The sequence below is a fragment of the Ochotona princeps genome, chromosome 18, assembly GCF_030435755.1.
Source record: "Ochotona princeps isolate mOchPri1 chromosome 18, mOchPri1.hap1, whole genome shotgun sequence".
Taxonomy (NCBI): domain Eukaryota; kingdom Metazoa; phylum Chordata; class Mammalia; order Lagomorpha; family Ochotonidae; genus Ochotona; species Ochotona princeps.
In genome coordinates, this window is record NC_080849.1 from 23,707,010 (window position 1) to 23,719,711 (window position 12,702).

Sequence of the window (12,702 nt, forward strand, 5' to 3'; positions counted from 1 at the left end):
CTACCTTCACCCTGCAACTTACTCTAACATGCGTTTCCCAAACAGCTTATTATGTGCCCACCTTTGTCCTGGAATTTATCCTAAAACGTGCAATGTTCTTCTTAAGAAATGGCTTGGCAATATCTTGGAAACAGATGGCAATTGTGGAGGTACAAAAAGTTTATTTACCGCACAGCCTCGAACTGCTACATTACACGAAATGACGCATTTTGGCTTCCCATCATGTAAAGAAGAAAGTGTATGGGGCAGCTTCTAAAGGGAGACAAATGGTGTGAGCGCTCAGAGGAAACGGTTTGAGACTTCTACCCTTTATTGGCACTTAGCTTTAGGGAAAGAAAATAGTTTAAAAAGATAAAAAGAAGTTTTTTTTGTGAAGGCCCTCTGTCCATAGAAAGGCTGAGCTACCCTGATCCTTTTCACTGCCTTTTAATAATAATAATAATAATAATAATAATAATAATAATAATAATTGAATCAGTGCTAGGTTAAGGTGATGATGATTAGCGTACTGCTGATTATAAGATTTAATAAAATATCCTTTATCAATCTCTTTCATTTAAAAGCTTTCTTCTTAATTCTGTATTCTTGGTATGTTAAGTAATATTAGTTTAGGTTTAGTGAAAATTGATTTTGGACATAAGTAAACCACCTGTCACCACGTGTGCTGCCAACCATGGAGTGCCTGGCTTCAGCCTGGGAACCGCAGGTTTGAATGAGTAATGGCTTGATGAAAACGTTTTCTTTGAAGTAAACTGATAATAACGGGTTTTTTTTTGGATTGTTTTCGTAATTATTCTCTTAACCTTGAAGTAAAAATGAAACAACTGGATGTTGGGCAAAGGCTTATAATGATTTCTGAATAAACGAAGAAGGCAACTTTTCTGCGTTGTCCATTATGAACTCATCATAGTATCCCATGTCTCTTCTTGTCTTCTTGTAAAACCACGCATTCTTTGCAAGCTGTGAAGTCAGCTAGAGCTGTTTTCCAGCAATATTCAACTCTGCCGTATCTACTCTAATGCATAATACAAGCAAGCTTTCTGAGTTTAAAGATTCCAGAAGCTGCAACAGAAAAGAAGCAAAAAGTCATGTGACTGTAGACCTCCTGGGAGAAGCCTTACAACCTGGGAAGAAATAAGATTTTTCGTCACAGCACTGAAGGAAAAAGATACCAGCCTAGACTACGGTACTCAGAAATGCTGTCATTCATAAATCAAGATATAAAAACATGATCAGGAGGACAAAAGTTGAGATGTTTTGTCACCACAAGACCTATCTTATAAGAAAAGCTAGAACGTATTGCCAACAGAAAGAGATCCTAATTAGGAAGAAAACAAATATATAATCTTGCAAGCACAACTATTAACATTTTAGTATGAATAGCTAAAAAGCCAATTAAGATAATAATAGCTAGATAAATACTATGTGGAAAGATGGGCATTATAAAATGTGAAACCAAAATTTCAAACCATAGACAGGAATGAAAGCATGAGTTTTTAATATTTTCATCACTTTCATTTTTGTCCCTTTTCCTATCTTTAGAATCAATGTCAAGTTGCTGTTATTTTAAAATAGCATTTTATAACCAAAACATGTTTTTAGAAACCCTGTGGCAACTACAAGGTAGAAACCTATAGTAGATCTACCAAAGATAATTTGCAAAACATGAAAACACAGTAATAGAGAAAAATACCTCACAAAGAATGGTAGCAAAATAGGGGAAAAGAATTTCAATAAAAAAAGTAAGTAAGTGCCAAAGCGGCAAATAAAATATGGGCGAAAAGTTATAATCAAGGTTTTAATATATAAGTCACTATTGCTCTGCAAGGTAATGAATGTATATGCGCCATCTATTGGAGGGTAATTTCCACTTCTCTCTAAGGAAATTAGCTCATGCTGAATGATAAGAATAACCTTCTGCAGAAATGCTCTTGGTTTGGCAAACACTGTGAAGGGAAGGAGATTAACTGATCTGTGTCTAGTAATTGAGAAGTAAACACAATAACTGTCATGAAATAACTGTAGTATTTATATACAGATAGAAAAGATAATAGCTACTTAACATCAAATGACAGCTTAGTTTGTGTAAAGTGTTTATCTTTCTTTAAATTAAAGTAGATTAAGCAGATGATTTTTAAAGAAGAATTACGAACCCTAGGAAGTGGGGCTCATAATCATTTCATTGAATGAACAAGAAAGCCTCAGTCTGTGACAGCTAATTAATTTGCCCTAAGTAATGTACCTTTTACCTGTCTGTTAAGTTGCAAAATCTGTTTCTGTTCATATTATGTTCACCTAAGTTCAAGGGTACTATCAGAAAACTCTCAAAGCTGTGTTTTGGTTCCTGATTCATTTCTAATCCCCACAGCTCTTCATTTCCCTATTGTCTTTCTGTTTCCCTACCTAGTCAGAGGCTGTTTCCTATGTGACACTACTCTAAAATGCCATTGTTGATTTTGAGCAGCTGTGAGCTTTACTCTATCCAGTTCATCTGTTAAATATCATAAACCATTTTGTACTTTCACATATTTAAAATGATTTTTCACAGTAAATTCCACTTTAAACCATATAGTGGAATCACATATACTTACAGATTGATGAATTATGAAATAAATTCACAAATATATAACACCAATAAGATATAATAATAAATATGAGATATCATGCTATACTACTAGTTTTTTTCTTATATCTTCAGGCCATAGCTCCTGTGTTATGGGGGTGTGTGTGTGTGTACAATGGGGTGTCATCTAAAACATGTATCTCTGTAGGTAATGTTTAACATCACTGCGATTTAATAGAATTATAAGCCTAAATCATCTATTTTTTTAATCCAAAGGCAAATCTTTTAGCAGTTTCTTGACTAGTTCTATTGGTTTGGGGTCTTGCCGATTATAACAGCTTCTGTAGGCAAGCTTGCCTGAACTATTTTGAGAACACAAAATGTCACCTGGCTAGGTTCATTTTCTCTCACCTGGCTCTGCTCCAGAAGTTCATTGATTTCTGTAATTAAATGAGTTGCAAATAAATCCCAGGCCTATGCTGCATGTTAGTCATCCATGCTGAGGCCTGAATCTTAATAAGCTGTTTGAGTGTGATGCTGTGCCAAAGAGGAGAGGTGTTAACAGTCTTCCTGGTGCTCCCAGGTCATGTAGCAATCCGGGGTTATAATTGCCTTGTACAGGACAAAAGAGACGAGACGTGGGATGACAGTGGATTCAAACAAAGCAGCATACTCCAAAAAGTGCTTAACTGAATGAATTCAAAAATTGTCCTTTTTTCATTTTACATAAATTCTCCTTAGTAGATGCAATTTTCTTTAGCCTATCTAAATGGAAGTAGATTTTCAGGCTCTCAGTTTGATTGATATAATGGTAGGTATTTAAACTAAGAAGGCAATCATTAAACATTTTCAGCAATTTCCAGACATGATTAGGTCCAGGTAAGTTAACACATGCCACACAATTTTTGCTTTGATTTCATTGAGAAAAGTGCTAAAACTATATCAAACTTCAGTTACGGAAACTTAGTAGAAACATACAAGACTCATGGACGTTATCTCAAGAAAAGCAGTTGTTAATAATATAATCCAATGTTGAAAGGCATGTAATAGCAACTTAGTTCAATCAATGAAAAATGAACTTCATTGTGAAACAGATTTGAAAGTGTTAGAATCCTACAAATAAACTCACAAGTGTTGGAACCTATACCTTAAGAATTTTCTGATTTAAAATGGGATTGGAAAAAATGGATTCAAACTTTCTTTATAGGCTATATATCATTATAATATATATGTGTGTCTGTGTATACATACATACAATATATACACACGTGTGTGTGTGCGTATGAATTCCAGGTGCTTTATTCCAATACTTACTGAAAACCTTAATGTTAATTTCTGAAACTGCATTAATTATTTATAGAAATTCAATTTGATATGCATTTAAATCAAGCTCATTTTGGTTGTTGGTGTTGTTAATATTTGTATTTATGTGTGTGAGCGTCTGTATGATCCTTCTTCGATAGATTTAAATACAAGTCATTATCAGTACCTGGTAATTACACTCTGTGAAATGGAGTTAGATATTCAGCCTACAGATACAGGCTGCAGATATAGTAACTTCTTTTTAGTATGTTTTATAATTTATAAGACTTCAATTTCCTTCAGTACAACAATTCTAGTAACAATGTTTACACACATTCACTGGCTTAACAGGAAACATCTGGGTACTGTAACTGTGCCTTAGATCTACAGTACAATATTCCATCATTTGTGAATTCTTACGAAAAAAACCTCTTTTTTTCTGTGCTAATCTAGATCCTAAATTAAAACAGGCAAGTTTTCTTGCCATCTCTTTCTGCATAGGTCTTGCATATTCATTTATTCTCCTTGTGTTTATACCTTCAGTGTGCTCAGCTTTAGACATTGGACACATGAATTCCCCCTGGATTGAGTATGTCTTTTAGCTGAAAGCCTTCTGATTTTTAAATACGACAATCCCTTTCCACTTTCTATTACTCCACTCGACCAGATCACCTCTGTTAGCCCGTGTGCTTAATTTCTCCTCCCTTTTTGAGCCTTTAGACAATCACTCCTTTGTTTGAGGCCAATATGAGCTCCAGGATTTTAACAGTTTCTGCATTGAACTTGTATAGATTGAGACAGGAAATTTTCTATTTGGTCTAGTCTTCAAAACTCCTGAGAAATATTAGTTACTATGTTATATTTTGAATACTATCAAATATATCACATGTATAAAACAAAATTGCTGAAAGTCCTCTTCCTAAGTGCTTGGTTAGGTTTCTATACATAGAAAAAGAACTCGGTCTGTAAGTAGCGAATATAGGAAAACTACAGCTGTCATTTTAAGAAGACTTCTGAATCTGCACATCTCCTCCAGTAGATTAAGACCTCTTTCCAGATTCTTTGAAGGACAAGATGACCTCAGGGATGGATGTGCGCCGAATGCAGTGAGCATCACAGAACACAGAGTAGGTCACTGTACCACAGCCATTTTATCAGCTGGGAGTATGTCTATCAGCAACAGGGACTGATGTGACAAAATTCAAACGTAGTGTTACACATCTTATACACTTAATAGCCAAATGATAGACTTATGACTGCCTGTGAAGGACTGTACTACTGTAATAATACGGGGGAAATCAATTGGGGAAATGGAACTTTGGGAGGGGCTAAGGGAAATCCCAGGACCTATTGAATTCCATCATAAAATTAAAATTAAAATAGAAGAGAAAAAAGATAAAATCACTCTGGCAGTGTTTCATGTTGTCATGTCTGTGGTGTAGCTCTACTCACTTTCAGAGCCCATGCTTAAGATGATGCATATTTTTTACCTCATTTCCTGAGGATATTTTACTTCATGCTCAAGATGCTCTAGTCATTGGCAATTTAGCTCATGCAGTTCCCAACTTTCTAATCATTCATTTTGTAGTAACACATTTCATTAATTATTTGCAATAGAATGATGTAAAAATCAGGAGCCCAACAGGGACAGAATGCTGTACGTATGATTCAAATATCATGATATATTACAAGAGTTTAAATTGTGTAGCTTGCCTTGCTCCTAACTAAAAAATTATCTTATGGTCAAGATGGAGTATCTACAAATAAATGTATTTTCATGTCTAAAGAAACTGGAAATGTATATGATATGGTGGTTTTCAAAGCATAGGATATAGATAATTAATTTAAATGATCACTGAGCAAATGGACACAGGCAGCGTAAGTTTTACATTGTTCCAGTTTACTTCCTTAAGAACACTCTCGGGCTGCAGCATAGGAAGAGCAAACCATGCATAATGGCAGCTAATCAGATGGCAGCGATTACATTTTTGTGTAGCTTTGTAAAACTAACTGGAATTAGCTGAGCAAACTTTCTTCCAACTGGTGTAATTTATTATTAGCCTGTTCAACACCTCATAACCTCATGCCTTTCCTTGTTTCTGTGCCTCAGTGGTAACCAGTGTCATGGAAAATGACATCCCCACCTGCTTGATAAAATACTCATAGTCCTCTTATATACCAGTTGATCTCAGGGTCATTGCTGTTGCTGTGCGGCGGCTTGTGGCTAGATGAGTACACACATATGTGGCTATGGGTGGATGTGGCTGTATGTGCAGATGTGTGGCTGTGGGTACAGATCCATGTGTGTGACCACTGCCACAGACATGAAAGCATTTTGTGGTGCTTTCATGGCCCCACTGCCATTGAAGGCAGGTGACTATGCTTTGTGGATTTCTCAATGATTCTGTGTGTAAAGGAAACATAAACCTTCAACTGCTTTGAGTTGACCTCTGATCTGTCAAAAATCCAAATATGGTTGCCATGGGCCTCTCAACTTAGCTGGGTTGGATTGAAAGGAAGCCACAGCCAATGGGCTTAGTTACATAACACTATACTGGGACTCTGGGCAGGTAGCCAAGATGGTAAATCTACCAGTTACCATCACACCAGTTATCAAAGAGTTACAGAGTTAGGGGGGCAAAGAGACAAGAGGACAATGAAAGGCATGGGAACTTAACAATTTCACCTTTCCATGTTCATCTCACAAGGACCTGCTTTGCCTGCATCACCGTAACACCAGAAGAGAAATTAAATAAATATCAAACCTGTTCTTCATCAATATAAGTAAAAAATCTTTAGCTTGACTCCTTGGGAACTTAAGGGCTAACGTGTTACAGTTAATGCTTAAAAAGTGAGCCATTTGCTTCTAAGGTCAACATTAAGACAAGAATATGTTTTCTCATTTTTTTTTGTATGCAACCATTTTATCAGAGATTCTGTGCAAGACAAGCAAATCAAGGAAATAAAAGTTATCCAAATCGAAAATAAAGGTGTAAAGAATCAAAGGGCACTTAGAATCATTTAACTTCAACCATACCACTTGTCTTTCTCCCTTTTCATCTTGTCATGTAACTATTATTCTAATGTGTATACAAATGCATATTTATTTCTATTTGTGTCAATAACTTGCTATAAAATATTATAAATTAAATCGTAGAATTATCCAGAGATGCACTAACACATTACATTAATTTATTTAAACTTGGTAAAATATCCAATTATTCTATATTATAAATTAAACTGTACTGAATAACTTAAGAATAAATTAGTTTTGAAGAAAATGTTAATCAAACATAAAACAAATTTAAGTTGATTTTAAGTAAAAGGATCAAATAAAATTTTAATCAGCAAAATGCATGAAAGGTTAATTCAAAAAATGGCTAGAACCTGCTTAGGAATAAATTAATTCACATGGAATGTATCACTAAAATTATTTTTTGATCTAATGGAGTGATAATTGAATTCTTCTTTTCTAATAGAAGTCAAGGGAGAGAGTAATATCACAACATAATTACTTGTCTAGTTAAATGCATCATCATTTTTGTGGAAATAATTTGCTTTCAGGTTCATGCTGAGAAGCAACCAGGTTCTCTTTATCATAATATAATTTTGCAAAATTGTAACATTCCTTCTGTATCATTAATTTGTGAAATTGAAGAGTCCTTGGGTCTTCACTCTTCAATCATCATCCACTGTTGTTCTCGACTAGAAAAAAAATGTGAAAAACAATCTTAAAGGGTTTAATTTCCTTTTATGTGACTAAACCAAGAGAAATTATCCCTTGAAGAGGGTAATGGCTCAGAAGTTCCTATCAGCAATGTTCTTCTAATCACTGTTTTTCTAGGTCAGGATTATTCTTTACAGGTCCTCTAAGGATAATTTGTGGGTGGATTTTTCAGGATCACAAGTAAATAGAAATTTGACATTGAGTAAACCTAAGTTGTCTGTTGTTAGTGGCTATGTTTCCTTAGCTCTCTCTCGCTTCCTTTTATATTTCTTTGTCTCCTACCCTCTGTTATAAACACAAATTGCCAATCAGTAACAGCATTGGAAGAGAGTGAAATGACTTCCTTATGAAACTTCAACCCAGCAAAGAGGCATCCCATAATTCCCTAATCTCAACTGATCATTAAATTTCAGGTTTCAAAAAAGTGAATTTAGTAAGGAGACAGTTAACTAGAAGACATAAAATTTAAATGACAAATATGAGAAGAAGGAACACAAGTTTATACTAAATATGATGATATTTTCAGCATGCTCTTTCTAAAGTATTTTGAGCATTATTTGAATCATGTTTGGATAACTAAGGAAGCATACAAGAAATCCTTTTGTAAGATATTTTACCCTAAACATAACAAAGCAAATTCCTTGGTACCTACAGAAAAATTATACCTTGTCTATTATACTGACAGTACTACTGTGAGAAATTCATCCCTCTCTGTCTTTGGTATATGCATGTCTCTGTTTCTTAGTTGTAGAAAATATTTTGAAAAATGTTTTAGGCAATTTTAATTTATAATACAACTTGGATAATAATGCTTAGAAATGTATAAGTGATTGAATATATTTAAATTCATTTAACTCATAATTTAACTCATAATTTTAGTGTCCCAACTTTGCAGAATGCAATTATTTCTAATTCAAATTTCATGTGCATTTTCTATGACCTATAAATAGCATTGTTCATGATTCTAAATGTTTTATTTGTATGGAAAGTCTTTTTAAAATGTATTCATTTTTATTTGCAAGACATATTTTTACTCAGAAAGAGAGAAAAAGAAAGAGGTCGTCTGTCCACTGGTTCACTCCCCAGATGACTGCAGTGGCCAGGGCTGAGCTGATCCAAAGCCTGGAGCCATGGGATTCTTCCTGATCTCCCACATGGGGGTAGAGGCCCAAAGCCCTGGGCCATTCTCTACTGCTGTCTGAGGCCATAAGCAGAGAGCTGGATCAGAAGTGGAGCATTCAGGACAGGAACCAGCACCTAAACGGGACACTGGCATTTGAAGGTAGAGGATTAACTTGCTATGCTACTGCACCAGCCCCTACACATTTATTTTTGCAATCCTACATAGTGACTCTGTTTCTAGGTACTATCTTAAATTGTAGGTGTTCTCCAATAGTCACCTCAAAAGATTTATATCAAATAAGATCAAAACAATATTCATTTCTATTCCCCAAAGTCACATCTAATGAAAACAACACAAACTGAAATTATTGTGTTTGCAGACTTATTTCTTCAGTATTGTTATCTTTATGGTGTATAGACACGCTATACATCCTTGTGGTCACTGGGTACATGTAGTTAAGAAGAACTGAAAAACATGAGGTTAGAATGAATTTAGACTCATGTAATCGCAAATATCAAACCCAATTAAGATTTCAATTACATAGCTAAAGGGAAAAGTTTTACAGATTTCGTCATTGATGGTGTCAGTGTTATGGGGCAGTGAGTAAAGCTACTGCCTGAGACATAGGTGTCACTTGTGGGTGTCAGTGTGTCCCAGCTGTTTCATTTCTGATATAGTTCCCTAATACAACAGAAAAGCATAAGAAGATGGTGTACGTGCCTGGGCCTCTGCTATGCACATGGGAAACTTGGAAGAAGCTCCTGGCTCCTGGCTCTTTGTTCTAGCTCATCCCCAGCCATTATGGCCAGTTGGAGAGTGAATCAACAAATAGAAGACACCCATCACTCTCCATCTTCCCCTCTCTCTGTAACTGATTTTCAATGCATAAGTACATTTTAATCATTGTTATGATTTAATATTGATCATGAATAAAATTATAGATTTTACCTGAATAAAACATTAAAATTACTTTCAAATGCTTTTATTTTAAAAAATTATCATTAGAAAATCTATTATATAGAAGTCTTGCATCATTTTTTAGGCAAAACTGATATAACATATTCTGTTCATATATATCTGCACCATTTATATTTTCTCTAAGATATATTTCATTATTTCCTGTAGTTTTTGAATAAAATTCATTAGGATTGTAAATATGGTTATAAGTGCCAATAGTTTTATTATCCTAAATAGTATTTTTAATATTAAGAACTTAAATTCATTTTCCAATTATTGTGGTATCAACAATGAATTCAGCAGTTGAGCAAAGCTTATTAGTTTAAATTATTTATCATTAGTCTCTACTGTTTGTTTTTAATCAGGGGAATTTTTATTCTTTAAAAATGTTGAACTACAATTATAAGATACTACAATCCAAGATAGCCTAAATTCATTTACATTTTTAAAAGTTGTCTACATTGCCCCAATCTGAGTTGACCCAACAGCAGAAAACCATGAAAAGAAAGAGCAACGTGCCAAGCTTGACGCTGAGGTCTGTAAGTACTTCTGTTCTGAAGCTTATTGTACACGAAGAACCACTGGTTGTTCCATGGGGGACATATGCAAACACTTTGAAGCCATCTTTTTTCTAATTGTTTGCTGAAATCAATGGGGAATATCAGGAGATACTTTATGTAGCTCACTTGGACAAGGCACAATTTCATCTAATGAACAGCCTGTACATGCAAGAAGGGTTTCTGGCCAGGAAGTTTGCCAGGAATAAGCTGCTGCAACTATCAGTGAAGGAAGGCATTTCAAGAATGACTCTGCTTCTAGTAGACTCAGTTCTGCTATCTACTTGGTCAGGTTCTCAGTTCTGATGCATATACTGTGGCATCTCAAGTATTGCAGGCGAAATTGGCTGGTTGGCACTTTCAAGTCAAATGCCTTGATTTTCAATAGTAAGTATTCCATTCTTGACAGCTGTCGTCTCGTGTATGTGTCAGCAGTAATAAAGGCAAGCTCCTGTATTCAGGGTGGATACATCTCCTCAAACTATAAAGCCAGGAGAACAGCTGTTGTTCCCCTGCACTGTAATTTCCATTTCAGAACAGACGTGCAGGACAGAAACCTGTCCAGGATGTTGACAGCCAGATAGAAGGTCTACGCTCCATGCTTGTACTTGTCACGAACCTCATTCCACCAGGATTGTACTCAAGCCTTCTGTGATGTCTTGCCTGTTTCCTCATGCAGTGCATTTTGGGTCTGCATCTTATTTCAACTTTCTTAATTATTGGTGAATCCCTTCCACATATTCAGTCACATCTGTCGCATCTGTGCTGAAATATGTTGCATCTTCAGATTGGAAATGCAGAGGTGAATCTACCAGTAGAGGGGACACAGAGTTGAAATCCAGCAGGAAATGAAGGTCTGACTTGAGTGCACTGATGTCAATATCAAACACATCCTCCCTCACAACACCATCCTTCCATGGGGCATCTGGTCTTGTCCCTTTGCTCTGAGTCATCCATGTAGGTATCAAATCTCTGCTTGTCTGGCTTTTGTTCTCCACATTCAGGCAACACTTTCTTTCCGGCTGGAGAAAGGACATTTTCTGATATAGGACAATGGTTTATTACTTTGATTCCCCAGCTGCAGATCCTCCTGTACTGCCTGTTCTTGGTCAGCAGCCTGACCACTGTTCTGGACGGGCATTCCTGACCCAGCTGGGTTTTGGTGAGCATCAGGTAAGGATCAGGTCCTTGGCCACAGGGGCAAGGCCACCCCATTGATGGAGTTGCTGTTGCTGTGGTGCATGGACTAGGTCTCCACCAGCTGCTGCTCAGAACCCCACATTGAAGGCCTGATTCTCCCAACTCCTGTAGCAGCCTCTCAGAGCTAGCAAGTGCTCCTGTGCAGTCCTCTACTGCATTTCTTAGAAATGTTTACCAAATGTTCATCTGGAAATACTGAGGAATAAAAATCAAGCTGGAGGAATTACAATTCCAGACCTCAAGAAATGCTACGGAGCAATAGTCATCACAATAATCTGATTCTGCTACAGAAATAGAGAATAATAAAATACTTTTATTAAATTAAGTTAAATTAAAAATGAATGATTACCATGGGACCTGAATGACGGCTCAGTGCCTAAATCCTTGGCTTGGTAGCGTCAGGATCCCATAAGGGTGTCTGTTTGCTGTACTGCTTCCTGTCCAGCTCCCTGCTTGTGATCTGGAAAAGCAACAGAGAACTGAACCAGAGGATGGAAGATCTCTCTCTCTGTCTCTCACTTTCTTTCTCTCTCTCTCTGTAAATCTGCCTTTCCAGGCTTGCCCTGGCCCATCCGTGGCCATTGTGGCTGTTTGGGAAGTGGAACAGCAGTTGGAAGATTTCTCATTGTCTCCTTTTCTCCTTCTCTCTGTAACTGAATTTCAAATATGAAACTAATATTTTATAAAAGGAAGGAAAGTATCCATTTTCAATTAATTAAAATTCTGTTTGCTCATTTCTTTATGTTTTAATTAGTGAGCTGTCTGACCGTTGAAGGTAAGCATGGAGCACTGAGTGGGTCAAAGACACATTCACACACACACACACACACACACACATTCTGATTAATTGACTAGTTAACTCATTATTGCATTTTTATGTGTTTCAAAGTTAGATTTACAGAGAAAGAGGATTACTCCCCCAGATGGCTACAAAAGCCAGGGTTGATCCTGGCTTCAGGCAGAAACCAGTAGCTTAATTTGGGTCTCCCATATGGATGGCAAGGTCCCAGACACATGAACCGTTCTATACTGCTTTCCCCAGATCATTAGCAGGGATCAACACTTGACATTAGTCAGTACTTACATAGGATGCCCGCATTATATGCAACAGCCTAACTCACAATGCCACGACACTGCTCCCTATATATTCAGATTTTAAACGAAACCACACACACATACACATAGAGTATTCTGATTAATTAACTGGTTAAGTATTGTTTCATTGCTTAACATATATGCTTTACAATACATTTTTGGTAGCTAACCATTGTTA

At 36.2% G+C, this 12,702-nt stretch overlaps 1 pseudogene; it reads right to left on the bottom strand.

The window, feature by feature from the left end:
• Nucleotides 1–10,233: 10,233 nt before the first annotated feature.
• Nucleotides 10,234–11,472, bottom strand: LOC118758095 (cyclin-A1-like; annotated as a pseudogene).
• Nucleotides 11,473–12,702: the final 1,230 nt, after the last annotated feature.